Source organism: Balaenoptera borealis (assembly GCF_965194805.1).
Source record: "Balaenoptera borealis genome assembly, chromosome: 8".
Classification (NCBI taxonomy): domain Eukaryota; kingdom Metazoa; phylum Chordata; class Mammalia; order Artiodactyla; family Balaenopteridae; genus Balaenoptera; species Balaenoptera borealis.
In genome coordinates this window covers 25698068-25715074 of record NC_138865.1, presented here as the reverse complement: position 1 = coordinate 25715074, position 17007 = coordinate 25698068, and the positions used below count along the sequence as shown (strand labels likewise).

At 39.5% G+C, this 17007-nt stretch overlaps 1 protein-coding gene across 7 annotated transcripts in view; it reads right to left on the bottom strand.

The window, feature by feature from the left end:
- PTPDC1 (protein tyrosine phosphatase domain containing 1) overlaps positions 1–17007 on the bottom strand; it is an 89867-nt gene that overhangs the window by 28062 nt on the left and 44798 nt on the right. The gene's annotated exons all lie outside the window — the stretch shown is intronic.

Sequence of the window (17007 nt, the reverse complement as noted above, 5' to 3'; positions counted from 1 at the left end):
AGGTAGGATTGTATTGCTATAAACTTCCCTCTTAGAACTGCTTTTGCTGCATCCCATATGTTTTGGGTCGTCATGTTTTCATTGTCATTTGTTTCTGGGTATTTTTTGATTTCCTCTTTGATTTCCTCAGTGATCTCTTGGTTATTAAGTAGTGTATTGCTTAGCCTCCATGTGTTTGTATTTTTTACAAATTTTTTCCTGTAATTCATATCTACTCTCATAGCGTTGTGGTCAGAAAAGATACTTGATATGATTTCAATTTTCTTAAATTTACCAAGGCTTGATTTGTGACCCAAGATATGATCTATCCTGGAGAATGTTCCATGAACACTTGAGAAGAAAGTGTATTCTGTTGTTTTTGGATGGAATGTCCTATAAATATCAATTAAGTCCATCTTGTTTACTGTGTCATTTAAAGCTTGTGTTTCCTTATTTATTTTCATTTTGGATGATCTGTCCACTGGTGAAAGTGGGGTGTTGAAGTCCCCTACTATGATTGTGTTTCTGTCGATTTCCCCTTTTATGGCTGTTAGTATTTGCCTTATGTATTGAGGTGCTCCTATGTTGGGTGCATAAATATTTACAATTGTTATATCTTCCTTCTTGGATTGATCCCTTGATCATTATGTAGTTTCCTTCTTTGTCTCTTGTAATAGTCTTTATTTTAAAGTCTATTTTGTCTGATATGAGAATTGCTACTCCAGCTTTCTTTTGATTTCCATTTGCATGGAATATCTTTTTCCATCCCCTCACTTTCAGTCTGTATGTGTCCCTAGGTCTGAAGTGGGTCTCTTGTAGACAGTATATATATGGGTTTTGTTGTTGTATCCATTCAGCCAGTCTATGTCTTTTAGTTAGAGCATTTAATCCATTTACATATAAGGTAATTATCAATATGTATGTTCCTATTACCATTTTCTTAATTGTTTTGGGTTTGTTATTGTAGGTCTTTTCCTTCTCTTGTGTTTCCTGCCTAGAGAAGTTCCTTTAGCATTTGTTGTAAAGCTGGTTTGGTGGTGCTGAATTCTTTTAGCTTTTGCTTGTTTGTAAAGGTTTTAATTTCTCTGTCAAATCTGAATGAGATCCTTGCTGTGTAGAGGAATCTTGGTTGTAGTCTTTTCCCCTTCATCACTTTAAATATGTCCTGCCACTCTCTTCTGGCTTGCAGAGTTTCTGCTGAAAGATCAGCTGTTAACCTTATGGGGATTCCCTTGTATGTTATTTGTTGTTTTTCCCTTGCTGCTTTTAATATTTTTTCTTTGTATTTAATTTTCGATAGTTTGATTAATATGTGTCTTTGCATGTTTCTCCTTGGATTTATCCTGTATGGGACTCTCTGTGCTTCCTGGACTTGATTAAGTATTTCCTTTCCCATATTAGGAAAGTTTTCAACTATAATCTCTTCAAATATTTTCTCAGTCCCTTTCTTTTTCTCTTCTTCTTCTGGGACCCCTATAATTCGCATGTTGGTGGGAATTATAGGGGTTTAATGTTGTCCCAGAGGTCTCTGAGACTGTACTCAATTGCTTTCTCTTTTTTTTCTTCATTCTGCTCTGCAGTAGTTATTTCCACTATTTTATCTTCCAGGTCAGTTGTCCATTCTTCTGCCTCAGTTATTCTGCTATTGATCCCTTCTAGAGAATTTTTAATTTATTGTGTTGTTCATCATTGTTTGTTTGCTCTTTAGTTCTTCTAGGTCCTTGTTAAACGTTTCTTGTATTTTCACTATTCTATTTCCAAGATTTTGGATTATCTTTACTATCATTATTCTGAATTCGTTTTCAGGTAGACTGCCTATTTTGTCTTCATTTGTTCGGTCTGGTGGGTTTTTACCTTGGTCCTTCATCTGCTGTGTGTTTCTCTGTCTTCTCATTTTGCTTAACTTACTGTGCTTGGGGGTCTCCTTTTCGCAGGCTGCAGGTTCGTAGTTCCCATTGTTGTTGGTGTCTGCCCCCAGTGGCTAAGGTTCCTTCAGTGGGTTGTGTAGGCTTCCTGCTGGAGGGGACTAGTGCCTATGCTCTGGTGGATGAGGCTAGATATTTTCTTTCTGGTGGGCAGGTCCACACCTGGTGGTGTGTTTTGGGGTGTCTGTGGCCTTATTATGATTTTAGGCAGCCTCTCTGTTAATGGGTGGGCTTATGTTTCTGTCTTGCTAGTTGTTTGGCATAGGGTGTCCAGCACTGGAGCTTCCTGGTCATTGAGTGGAGCTGGGTCTTCGCGTTGAGATGGAGATCTCTGGGAGATTTTCACTGTTTGATATTACGTGGAGCTGGGAGGTCTCCTGTGGAGCAATGTACTGAACTTGGCTCTCCCACCTCTGAGGCACAGCCCTGACACCTGGCTGGATCACCAAGAGCCTGTCATCCACACAGCTCAGAATAAGAGGGAGAAAAAAAAGAAAGAAAGAAAGAAGAAGATAAAATAAAATACAATAAAAAGTTATTAAAAGAAAAAAGAAAAAATAATTAAAAAAAATTTTTAATAAAAAAAAAAGAAACAAAGAAGAGAGCAACCAAATCAAAAAACAAATCCACCAATGATAACAAGCGCTAAAAACTATACCAAAAAAAAAAAAAAAAAGGACAGACAGAACCCTAGGACAAATGGTAACAGCAAAGCTATACAGACAATATCACACACAGAAGCATACACATACACACTCACAAAAAGAGAAAAAGGGAAAATATATATATATATGTCGTTGCTCCCAAAGTCCACCTCCTCAATTTGGGATGATTCATTGTCTATTCAGGTATTACACAGATGCAGGGTACATCAAGTTGATCGTGGAGATTTAATCCACTGCTCCTGAGGCTGCTGGGAGAGATTTCCCTTTCTCTTCTTTGTTTGCACAGCTCCTGGGGGTCAGCTTTGGATTTGGTCCCACCTCTGCGTGTAGGTTGCCTGAGGGCGTCTGTTCTTCACTCAGACAGGATGGGGTTAAAGGAGCAGCTGATTCGGGGGCTGTGGCTCACTCAGGCCGCGGGGAGGGAGGCTTACAGAGTTTGGGGCGAGCCTGCGGCAGCAGAGGTCGCAATGACGTTGTACCAGCGTGAGGCGCACCGTGTGTTCTCCCGGGGAAGTTGTCCCTGGATCACGGGACCCTGGCAGTGGCAGGCTGCACAGGCTCCTGGGAGGGCAAGTGTGGAGAGTGACCTGTGCTTGCACACAGGCTTCTTGGTGGCTGCAGCAGCAGCCTTAGCATCTCATGCCCATCTCTGGGGTCCGTGCTGATAGTCGTGGCTCACGCCCATCTCTGGAGCTCCTTTAAGTGGTGCTCTTAATCCCCTCTCCTCGCACACCAGGAAACAAAGAGGGAAGAAAAAGTCTCTTGCCTCTTCAGTAGCTCCAAACTTTTTCCTGGACTCCCTCCCGACTAGCTGTGGCGCACTAGCACCCTTCAGGCTGTGTTCACGCAGCCAACCCCAGTCCTCTCCCTGGGATCTGACCTCCGAAGAACGAGCCTCAGCTCCCAGCCTCCACCTGTCCTGGCGGGTGAGCAGACAAGCCTCTCGGGCTGGTGAGCACTGGCTAGCACCGATCCTCTGTGTGGGAATCTCTCCGCTTTGCCCTCTGCACCCCTGTTGCTGCGCTCTCCTCCGTGGCTCCGAAGCTTCCCCCCTCTGCCACCCGCAGTCTCCGCCTATGGAGGGGATTCCTAGTATGTGGAAATCTTTCCTCCTTCACAGCTCCCTCCCACTGGCGCAGGTCCCATCCTTATTCTTTTGTCTCTTTTTTATCTTTTGCCCTACCCAGGTACATGGGGAGTTTCTTGCCTTTTGGGAGGTCTGAGGTCTTCTGCCAGCGTTCAGTAGGTGTTCTCTAAGGGTTGTTCCACATGTAGATGTATTTCTGATGTATCTGTGGGCGGGGAAGATGATCTCCACGTCTTACTCTTCTGCCATCTTGAAGCTCCCTCCACCAAAAATTTAGTTTTAATTTTTAAAAAATTTTGGAGAGGATTTTATTTTTTTGGAGCAATATCAAACTTACAGAAAAGTTATAACACCAAGACTATTGTTTCTTGAACCATTTGAGAATAAGCTGCAGACATACTGCCCCATTACTCTAAATAACTTAGTATATATTTCCCATAAACAAAGACATTCTCTAAAATTCCCCCAAATCAGAAAATTATGATTGATACATTATTAGTTGCCCACTATTCCTCAGACCTCTCTCAAGCTTCACTGATTATCTCCATGTTCCTTATGGTAAAATCATACTACACAATGTTCAGAATCACACACTGTATTTTAGTTGTCCCCTCATTTATTTCGCTTTAGAACAAGTTCCTCAGTCTTTCCTTGATATTGATGCCTTTGACTTTTGAAGAGTATAGGCCAGTTATTTTGTACAACATCTCTCAATTTGGGTGTGTCCGCTTCCTCATAATTAGATCCAATAAGTCCTGGTGTTTATTGGTAAAGAATAATATTTAGAAACCAAGTCCAGATGCTAGGTGTGCTCATTACTGTTAACAGTGTTGTTGCTAGCAGGCCCTCTCAGGGGACAGAACTAAAGAATATGTGCACTATATACATGCATACACACACACATCACACATTTAAATTAATATTTACATATGCACGCATATATGTTGAAAACTTATTCAAGTTCACCCTGACATTACCAGTTCCAATCCAACAGCACAGGTTTCCTCCTAATATCCCCCTTTCCATAATTATAACTCTCTTCTCTGATGGTGAGAACCCTGCTATTATCCTTTACTTATCTGACTAGTCCCCCTCTATGTGACCAATCTCCCCTCACTGCTGCTGGCCCCCCTTACCTAAGTGGATGCCTCCCTTCCTCCAACTGAACTCTAAGATCCTGAGCTAGGCTGCTGTTGCCACCCACATGTGTGGATGTCTCCTCACTCTGCTTGTGTTCTGATACACTATGAGGGGTCACTCTGCCATGTGGAGCCCTCCTAACCTCATTTGAACTCTGACACCTAGAGTATTCTAACACCCAGGAATCAGGTCAGCCTCCCACATGATATCATCCTGCTCAGGAATCATGACTGCCAGGCTGCCCCCCTATACGGATCTGCCTCACCCTACTTGGCTTCCAGTGCTGCAGCCTTACTCACCCTCTGGTGTGGATGCCTACTTTTTATGATCCCGTCCAGTGGCTTTTGGACTGTTCAATTCAGGAAGGGAAGGAAAAAGAAGAGGAAGAGAAAGCTCCTTCCTTTTTTCCCTTGTTACAGGTGGCAAAATACACATAACATAAAATTTACCATTTTAACCATTTTTAAGTGTACAGTGCAGTAGCATTATGTACATTCAGATTGTTGTGCAACCATCACCACCAACCACCTCCAGAATTTTTTCATTTTCCCAAACTGAAACTGTATACCCCTTAAACACTAAGTCCCCATTTCTCTCTTGCCCTAGTTCCTGGCAACCACCATTGTGCTTTCTGTCTCTAAGAACTTCACATTCTAGGTACCTCATGTAAGTGGAACCAAATTATTTTTGTCTTTTTGTGACTGGCTTATTTCACATAGCTTAATGTCTTCAAAGTTCATCCATGTTGTAGCATGTGCAGAATTTCCTTCCTTTCTAAGGCTGAATAATATCCCTTTGTATGTACATGCTATATTTTATCCATTAATCTATTCATAGACGTTCAGGTTGTTTCCCACTTTTGGTTAGTGTGAATGCTGCTATAAATATGGGTGTACAAATATCTGCTCAAGTCCCTGATTTCAATTCTTTTGGTACATACCCAGAAGTGAAATTGCTGGATCATATGGTAATTCTATTTTTAAGTTTTTGAGGAACTACCATACTGTTTTCAATAGTGGCTGTACCATTTACACTACCAGTAATACAGTAATATACTAGAGTTCCAATTTCTCAACATCCTTGACAACAATCATTTCTGTGTTTTTGATAATAACCATCCTAATGGACATGCAGTTGTATCTCACTGTGGGTTTTTTTTTTTTTTTTAATTTATGGCTGTGTTGGGTCTTCGTTTCTGTGCGAGGGCTTTCTCTAGTTGCAGCGAGCGGGGGCAACTCTTCATCACAGTGTGCGGGCCTCTCACTGTCACGGTCTCTCTTGTTGCGGAGCACAGGCTCTAGACGTGCAGGCTCAGTAGTTGTGGCTCACGGGCCTAGTTGCTCCGTGGCATGTGGGATCTTCCCAGCCCAGGGCTCTGGGAAGTTATTGGACATCTGTGTATCTTTTCGTGAGAATAGTCTATTCAAGTCCTTTGTCTGTTTTTGAATAGGGTTGTTTGTTTGTGGTTGTTGAGTTTTAGGAGTTCTGTATAATTCTGGATATTAGTCCCTTATTAGATACATGATTTGCAAATAGTTCACCCATTCTGTAGGATGACTCTTCATTCTGTTGATAGTGTCTTTTGATGAACAAATTTTTAAGTTTTGATGAAGTCCAATTTATCTATGTTTTTCTTCTGTCACCTGTGCTTTGGTGTCATAATCAAGAAATCATCATGAAATCCAATGTTATGAAGATTTTCCCCTTATTTTGTTCTAAGAGTTTTATACCTTGAGTTCTTACGTTTAGGTCTTTGATTTTTTAAAAATTGAAGTACAGCTGATTTACAGTTTTGTGTTAATTTCAGATGTATAGCAAATTGATTCAATTTTATATATACTTATATATGTTAATATATAACTATATATTCAAATTTGTATGTTAACATATATATATATTTTCTTTTTCAGATTAGGTTATTACAAGATATTTGTAATAGGTTATTACAAGATATTACAGTTCCCTGTGCTATACAGTAGGTCCTTGTTGTTTATCTATTTTATATATAGTAGTATGTATTTGTTAAGCCCAAACTCCTAATTCATAACTTCCCACTTTCCCCTTTGGTACACAAACAAGTTGATTTTCTATGTGATTCTGTTTCTGTTTTGTAAATTGTAATTGTTTATTTGTATCATTTTTTTAGATTCCACATATAAGTGGTATCATGTGATATTTGTCTTTCACTGTCTGACTTCACTTAGCATGATAATCTCTAGGTCCATTCATTGCTGCAAATGGCAATATTTCATTCGTTTGTACGGTTGAGTAATATTCCACTGTGTGTGTATGTATACACACACACCACATCTTCTTTACCTATTCATCTGTGAATGGACACTTAGGTTGCTTCCATGTTTTGGCTATTGTAAAGAGTGCTGTAATGAACACTGGGGTGCATGTATTTTTTTGAATTAGAGTTTCATCTTTTCCTGATATATGCCAAGGAGTGGGATTGCTGGATCATGTGGGAACTCTATTTTTAGTTTTTTAAGGAATCTCCATACTGTTTTCCACAGTGGCTGCACCAATTTACAATCCCACCAACAGTGTAGGAGGGTCTCCTTTTCTCCACACCCTCTCCAGCAATTTATTATTTGTGGATTTTTTGATGGTGGCCATTCTGACAGGTATGGGGTGGTACCTCATTGTAGTTTTGATTTGCATCTCTCTAATAATTAGCGATGTTGAGCATCTTTTCATGTGCCTGTTGGCCATCTGTATATCTTCTTTGCAGAAATGTCTATTTAGGTCTTCTGCTCATTTTTTTTTGATTGGGTTGTTTGTTTTTTTTCATATTGAGCTGTATTTAAGTCCTTAAACCATTTATTTTTGTGCATGGTGTGAAGCAGTGTTCTAATTTCATTGATTTACATGCGGCTGCCCAGCTTTCCTGACACCACTTGCTGAACAGACTGTCTTTTCTCCATTGTATATTTTTGCCTCCTTTGTCAAAGATTAATTGACTGTAGGTGTGTGGGTTTATTTCTGGGCTCTCTCTTCTGTTCCATTGATCCATATGTCTGATTTCGTGCCAATACCCTGCTGTTTTGATTACTGTAGCTTTGTAATATTGTCTGAAGTCTGGGAGGGTTATGCCTCCAGCTTTGTTCCTTTTCCTCAGGATTGCTTTGGCAATTCTAAGCCTTTTATGATTCCATATAAATTTTAGGCTTATTTGTTTTAGTTCTGAAAAAATGTCATGGGTAATCTGATAGGGATTGCAGTAAATCAGTAGATGTTTTGGGTAGTATGGACATTTTAACAATATTAATTCTTCCAATCCAAGAGCATGGGATATCTTTCCATTTTGTTGAATCATCTTCAATCTCCTTTATCAATGTTTTATAGTTCTCAGCATATAAGTCTTTCACCTCCTTAGTCAGGTTTATTCCTAGGTTACATGGTGATCTTTCCTGCAGTTTTGGTTGTATGAGATCTTCTGCCAGCATTCAGTAGGTATTCAGTGAGAATTATTCCAAATATGGATGTATTTTTGATATATTTGTGGGAAGAGGTAAGCTCCACGTCCTTCTACTCCACCATCTTGATCTCTCTCAGGTTCTTGATTTTGAGTTAATTTTGGTATATGGCATAAGGTAAGGGTTCAACACCATTCTTTTCCATGTGCATACAGTTTTCCCAACACCAATTGATGAAAAGATTATCTTTTCCCCACTGAATAGTCTTGGCACCCTTGTCAAAAATCATTGACCACATTTGCAAGGTTTTTTCCTCCTGGGATCTCTTTTCTGTTCCATTCATTTATATGTCTTTGTTTATGCCAGTACCACACTGTTTTGATTACTGTATCTTTGTAGTAAGTTTTGAAATCAGGAAGCAAGTCCTCAAACTTTGTTCTTCTTTTTCAAGATTATTTTGGCTATTTGGGGGTCCTTTAAGATTCCATGTGAATTTTAGGGTGAGTTTTTCTATTTCTGCAAAAAACATCATTGGGATTTTGACAGGGATTGCATTGAATCTGTAGATCCTGTTGCGTTGTACTGACATCTTAACAATTCTTCCAATCCATGAACACAAGATGTCTTTCCATTTATTTAGATCTTTAATTTCTTTCAGCAATGTTTTGTAGTTTTCAAAGATGTAACTATTGGTGGAAACTGAGTAAAAGGTAAATGAGATATTTTTGCACTATTTCTTACAATTGCACACTAGTATACAATTATCTCAATATTTTAATTAAAAATGTATATATAATCAAAGAAAAAACAGTCACAAGGCAGGCCTAAGTGAGGGTCATTTAGCAGAGGTCAGGGCCAACACAGGGAAGACAACTAACAGTGTATGGTATGTGACCTGGCAGGGCGTGGGCTCCGTGTGGAAAAAAGAGCTAAAATGGATGATGGCTGGGCAGAGCTGGGAGGGCAGGGCTGAAAAGGAGGGCTGAATAAATAAGGAAACATATTGGGGATAATAAGAGCCAGGTTTCTCATTCTTAGAGAAGGAAATTATAAACAAAAAAATGGGAAAAGCTAGAATGACGGCAGAGTGTTGGATTATAATAGAAAGTACCAATATGAAGTCATGGTTTTCAATATGTATAGACAGAAACAAAAATAAATATATATGTACAAGTGGACAGACAGATATATATATGTCTATATATATGCATATATATTAACATATATTTTCTAGCTTTGTCCCCTAGGGAGCTAGGGAACTGTAACATTTCAGTGGTAGTTAGCACATCCAGTAGTGAGTACATCTTGGTTTCTAAATACCATTCCCCACTAAAAGGGCTCCTTGGAGAAAAGGCTGATTTCAGGGCTAGGATAGGGAAAGTGCAACATGAGACTGGAAGATCTTGCTGTGCCAGAAAGCAAGGAATGCTGGAGTGGTGGGGACTTGTCAAAATGATACAGCTAAGGGCCAAAGATTAAAGTATCATATTTGAGGATCAAACAAATGATGGTAAAAGATGATATTCCACTGAACAAAACAGGAATCTACACTGAAATATATAACTGAGCAAATAAATGGAAAGGGAAAGCTCTTTCCTCACAGTAGAATGCCAACTAAAATGCCTAAGGAATGATGGAATTAGAAAACCTCCATTTAGTTATCTATCATAGTAATAATTAAAAGCTGAAACTACTGGGTAAAAGCTGGATGAGGACCAGGATATATATATAAGGTCTCAAAGCATCTCTCCATAAAATATTAATTATGAAGGGAGAAAGAATAATGTATAATAGGTAAATCTTGGCAGATACCACTTTACTGACATGATCAAACTTAACATTTCCAGTTTTATGGCAAAATGATATCTTGCGTCACTTGACAGGATGTATAAGAAGTAGAGTCACTTCTGTGATGTTTCTGCCAAAAATGCATAACCTCAATCTTATGATGAAACAGTAGGTAAACCCATATTGAGAAACATACTGCAAAATAAGTGGGCCGTAATGTTCACAAAGGTCAAGAAAGGACTAACTGTGATCATTGAAAGAAACTGAAAAAACATGACAAGTATTCTTTTGTTATTAAAAGATATTATTGACACAGTTGATAAAACTTGAATGGGGGTCTCCGGTTGAAAATACATAGAAATTGTTTTTTGCTTTTCTGTAAGTTAGGAAATTATTTCAAAAATAAAAGAACTAATATTACAAAAAGAGGGACAGTCAGACAACATGGGAATCCTGATGGAAGAATAAGCACAGTCAATGAAATATCGTGCCAATAAAAAAACCTGACTAGACTCTACCACCGTCTATGAATCCAATTTATAGGAAATACTATGAGGGTATAATCAGCAAAATACGGATTGTGACAAAATCTACAAGGTAAAATTTCTGGTTTCTTCAACAAATAAAGTGTAAGGAAAAAGAGACAGGGGGAGACCCAAATTTAAAAGAGATGTAAGATACATATCAACCATGTATGATATATGAAATCATATATATTGTCGGATCTCAATTCAAACAAAGATACATCCATCTATGAGACAAGTAGAAATCTGAGCAATGTTTAGATACCTAAGCAATTATTGTTAATTTTTTTAAGTTACTGCAATGATGATATATGATTAATGAATGAAATGAAGTAATATGGAAGTAGAGAAAATGAGTGGAGGAAGTGAGTGAGCTGAAATTGTTAAAGTTGGGTGATGGTACCTATATAGGGGATGTTACTTCCATGGCAGGGGGGTGGTACCCACATGGGAATCTTTATTGTATTTTGTATACTTCTGTGAATGTTTGAAATTTTCCGAAATAAGTTTTTCCCCCTCAAAAGTAGTAGAACCAAGATTTAAATTGAGGTCTAATTCCAAAGCTAATTCTTCCTGAGTTTTCTATTTTCCTTAGTATTTTATTTATATATCCCCTAATTAAAATTTTCCATGACCCATTAGTCAACGTTTAAAACATATACTAACCTCATCCCAATGTTAACCTAAATGAAGATGCACTTTAAGAAAGTTAAATATAAAGTAAGTTTTTTTTATTTTTCCAGATTTTTTTCCTAATTAAAAATTAGCTACACTTATACAATGAGGAAAATTTTATTTAAAAAAATGTTTTTGGAAAGGTGAAAATCAGCTTACCTAGTGGATTACAATAGGGGTTACAACCTTCCTGGGGGCATTTGGAAATGTATATGGTTTTTTTCATTGTCATTGTAATCTAGGGACATTACTAGATGAGGGGGGCAGGGATATTAAATGTCTTCAATGCTCAGGGTTCTCCTGTACAGTGAACAGTTGCTCCGCCTCAAAAGCCAACAGAATCCCAGGTGAGAAACACCAACTAAGAGGTAACATTCCAACAGAAGAAAGGATAGAGAAACAGGCTCATCTGATTCTTACATTCGTTAGGCTGGAACCATACTTAGGGGGAAAAAAACCCCATTATTCTACAAGAGAAGCAGCAAATAGACACCATTATTGCATTTGTTTTAGACAGCACTGCTTTCTAAAACCAGGTAAATGAAAATGTATTGTAAGTCTGGCACATAGAAGCTGTCCACAGATGGTAATTATCAGAAGTATTAGTCCCTCTAGAGTCCCTCTAGAGTCAGACACAGCACAGACAGATGAAGGAGGATCCACAAGGATCTGGAATTTAGACAAGGTCACAAGTACAAAACATTGGTTTTCCTGATGAAAGAGAGCACCCCCTGGTGGAGTGGTTAGTTTCCAATAAGAGGCATAAACAACTTTGTGAACCAATTATTCCCAGCAAGCATTTAACTCCAATACCTTTAGACCTTTACTCCTTTACTTTTCCTTATATTATCTAATCCATACTTAGAGGGGAAAAAACCCTATAGAGGAGCACTAAAGTGAACTTGGGCAAAATCCAGAGTAGGCAATAAGGAAATCATGCAAAGGGTACTGCCAAGAAAAATTCTTCAACATGTCTCTTGGCTAACTGCTGGTGGTAGCAGCAAGACTAGTGGTGCCAATGTGGCAGGAAATCAGGGTGTACTTCCAGCTTAGAACTTTCAACAGTAAGAAACAGTGAGGGTGAGTGTGGCAGTAAGAGTCCAAGTCACAGCACCCTTCCTTTCCTGGGACACCTTGTAAAAATCAGAACTGTAGGACCATGACAAAGGAGAGAAAAAAAAAGAGGAGGAGGGCTAGCGTGCTTCTGAATGTGCTTTATAAGTGACACTTGAGAATAACAAAAGAAGAAAAAAATGAAAGGTCGAATTGCAAGTAGGCATTTGATGAGAGGAACAACCGGATAACTTAAGTCTAAGAGGATAATGAAGGAGACAAACATTGTTTTCAATATTCCTTCTTAAAAGGCTAAGGAGAGAGTGGCCAAGATGGTGGAGTAGAAAGACTCTGAGGCCACCTCCTCTCATGAACACACCAAAATCACAACTATATGCAGAAAAAACATGGATGAAAAAGATTGGAATCTACCAGAAAAGATCTCCTACAACTAAGGACCAAGAAGGAAACAAGAGATGGGTAGGACAGGTGGACTCAATGATATAATCAAATCCCATACTCTCCACAAACTGGAGAATAATTATATTGCAGAGTGAGTGACAGTTCTGAGTCCCACATCAGGCTCCCTAGCCCTGGAAGACAAGCCTCCAGAGCATTTGGTTTTGAACACCAGTGGGGCTTAATTTCAGGAGCCCCATAGAACTGGGGAAACAGAGACTTTACTCCTAAAGGACACACACAAAATCACACACACCAGGACCCAGGGAAAAAGCAGTAATTTGACAGGAGTCTGGGCCAGACCTACCTGCTTGTCATGGCGAGTCTCTCGGAGAGGTGGGGGCAGCTGTGGCTCACTCTGGGGACATAAACAATGGTGGCAGCCACATTTGGGAACATTCTGCTGGATGAAAACTGCTGCTGGCAGCTGTCATCTTGGCTGACTAGCGCTAAGACCTGGCCTTACCCAACAGCCTGTAGGCACTAGAGCTGGGCTGCCTCCAGCCAAGCAACTAACTAGGCAGGGACACAGCCCCACCCATCAGTACACAGGCTGCCCAAAGACTTCCTGAGACCACAGCCACCTCTAAGACATGCCCCTAGACATGGCCCTACCCACCAGAGGGCCAGGACCCAGCTCCACCCACCAGTGGGCAGGCACCAGGCCTTCTCCCCAGGAAGCCTGCACTAGCCTCTAGAACAGCCTCACCCACCAGAGGGGGCAGACATCAGACGGAAGAAAATGACGATCCTGCAGCCTGTGGATCCAGGCTGCCCACAGCAGGCCAAACCCTACCCTGGGACCAGCTGGGTCCTGGCCCTGTCCACTAGCAGGCCAACGCAACCTTCAGGACACCCCAGACCCCATACTCAACTGTGTCAGGAACCACTCCCCACCCCTGCCACCAACTATCTGAAACAAGCTCTGGGATCCCTGCACCCTGCAGCCAGACTCCAACAATTGGCTCTGCCTACCAGTAGGCCAGCACTAACCCCAGGACCTGGCTTCACCAACCAGTGGGTGGGAAACAGCCCTGGAGTCTTCAGGAACCTGACTCTGCCCACCAGTGAGCCAGCACTAGCCCTGGGGCTCCCTAGGATTCTGGAGCCAGCCACCTTGTGACCAGGCCTCACTAAACAGCAGACAGCAGCATCTGCACAATGCAGGGCCTGGCAACGAAATGGGCCAGGGGTCAACCAAGCCTAAATGACCGTCCACATAGTCAGCCCCCATAACAGAAGAACCCACACATTCCCCTTAGGGGGAACCTCTAGAGCGTATAGCTTGGATGATGAGAGAGGAGTGCACTGCTGGAACACATAGGACATCTCCTACAGAAGGCCACTTCTCCAAGGTCAAGAAACATAACTAACCTACCACATACATAAAAAAAATAAATAACAACTTAGACAAAGTGAAGTAGCAAAGGAACATATTCCAGAAGAAGGAATAAGATAAAACCCCAGAAAAAAACTAAGTAAAGTGGAGATAGGCAATCTACCCAAGAAAGAGTTCAGAGTAACAATCCTAAAGATGATGAAAGAACTCGGGAGAAGAATGGATGCACACAGCGAGAAGTTAGAAGTTTTTAAACAAAATCTTAAAAAATATAAAGAACGACCAATCAGAGATGAAGAATACAATAATTGAAATGAAAAGTACACCAGAAGGACTCAATAGCAAACTAAAAGATAAAGAGAAATGGATCAGCGAGCTAGAAGACAGAGTGGTGGAAATCACAGATTCTGAACAGAAAAAAAGAAAAGAAATGAGGACAGTTTAAGAGACCTCTGGGATAATATCAAGTGCACTCATTTTGGCATTATAGAGGTCCCTGAAGTAGAAGAGAGAGAGAAAAGGCCTGAGAAGATATCTGTAGACACAACAGCTGAAAACTTCCCTAACCTGGAAAAGGAAACAGTCACCCAAGTCCAGGAAGCATAGAGTCCCATGTAGGATTAACCCAAAGAGAAACACACCAAGACACATGGTAATCAAAATGACAAAAGTTAAAGACAGAATATTAAAAGAAGCAAGGAAAAAGCAACAAATTACATACAAGAGAACTCTCACAAGGCTATCAGCTGGTTTTTTAGCAGAAATTCTGCAGGCCAAAAGGGAGTGACAACTTGTTGATGTGGTATATCACACTGATTGATTTGTGGATATTGAAAAATCCTTGCATCCCTGGGTTAAATCCCACTTGATCATGGTGTATTATCCTTTTAATGTACTGTTGGATTCGGATTGCCAGTATTTTGTTGAGGACTTTTGTGTCTATGTTCATCAGTGATATTGGCCTGTAATTTTCTTTTTTTTGTGGTATCTTTGTCTGGTTTTGGTATCAGTGTGATGGTGGCCTCACAGAAAGAGTCTGGGAGTCTTCCTTCCTCTGCAATTTTTTGGAACAGTTTCAGAAGGACAGGTGTTAGCTCTTCTCTAAATGTTTGATAGAATTCACCTGTGAAGCCATCTGGTCCTGGACTTTTACTTGTTGGGAGTTTTTTTTCGATTTCAGTGCTTGTGATTGGTCTGTTCATATTTTCTATTTCTTCCTGGTTCAGCCTTGGGAGATTGTACCTTTCTAAGAATTTGTCCATTTCTTCCAGATTGTCCATTTTATTGGCATATCGTTGCTTATACTAGTCTCTTATGATCCTTTATATTTCTGTGGTGTCAGTTGTAACTTCTCCTTTTCCACTTCTACTTTTATTGATTTGAGTCCTCTCCCTTTATTTCTTGATGATTCTGACTAAAGGTTTATCAATTTTGTTTATCTTTTCAAAGAACAAGCTTTTAGTTTCACTGTTCTTTGCTACTGTTTTCTCCATCTCTATTTCATTTATTTCTGCTCTGATCTTTATGATTTCTTTCCTTCTACTAACTTTGGGATTTGTTTGTTCTTCTTTCCCTAGTTGCTTTAGGTGTAAGGTTAGGTTGTTTACTTGAGATTTCTCTTGTTTCCTGAGGTAAGACTCTATTGCTTTAAACTTCCCTCTTAAAACTTCTTTTGCTGCATCCCATAGGTTTTGGATTGTTGTGCTTTTGTGTTCATTTGTCGGTGCGTATTTTTTGATTTCCTCTTTGATTTCTTCAGTGATCCATTGGTTGTTTAGTAGCATGTTGTTTAGCCTCCACATGTTTGTGTTTTTTAGTTTTTTTTCCATGTCGTTTACTTCTAATCTCATAGCATTGTAGATGGAAAAGATGTTTGATATGATTTCATTTTTCTTAAAAATTGAAGAATAAAAACTATATGATCATCTCAATAGATGCAGAAAAAGCTTTTGACAAAATTCAACACCCATTTATGATAAAAACTCTCCAGAAAGTGGGCATAGAGGGAACGTACCTCAACATAATAAAGGCCATATACGACAAACCTACAGTTAACATCTTACTCAAAGGTGAAAAGCTGAAAGCATTTCATCTAAGATCAGGAACAAGACAAGGATGTCCACTCTCGCCACTTTTATTCAACATAGATTTGGAAGTCCTAGCTGTGGCAATCAGAGAAGAAAAAGAAATAAAAGGACTCTAAATTGGAAAAGAAGACGTTAAACTGTCACTGTTTGCAGATTACATGTTACTATACATAGAAAATCCTAAAGATGCTACCAGACAACTACTAGAGCTGATTAATGAATTTGGTAAAGTTGCAGGATACAAAATTAATACACAGAAACCTGTTGCATTGCTATACACTAGCAATGAAAAATCAGAAAGAGAAATTCAAGAAACAATCCCCTTCCCAAAAAAGAAACAATCCCATTTACCATCTCATCAAAAAGAACAAAATACCTAGGAATAAACTTACCTAAGGAGACAAAAAAACCTGTACTCCGAAAACTATGAAATGCTGATGAAAGAAATCGAAGATGACACAAACAGATGGAAAGATATACCATGTTCTTGGATTGGAAGAATGAGTATTGTCAAAATGACTACATTACCCAGGGAAATCTACAGATTCAATGCAATCCCTATCAAATTACCAATGGCAATTTCCACTGAACTAGAACAAAAAAATCTTAAAATTTGTATGGAGACACAAAAGACAATGAATAGCCAAAGCAATCTTGAGAAAGAAAAACGGAGCTGGAGGAATCAGGCTTCCTGACTTCAGACTACTACAAAGCGATAGTCATCAAAACAGTATGGTATTGGCACAAAAATAGAAATATAGATCAATGGAACAGGATAGAAAGCCCAGAAGTAAACCCACGCACCTATGGTCAATTAATCTATGAAAAAGGAGGCAAGACTATACAATGGAAGAAAGACAGTCT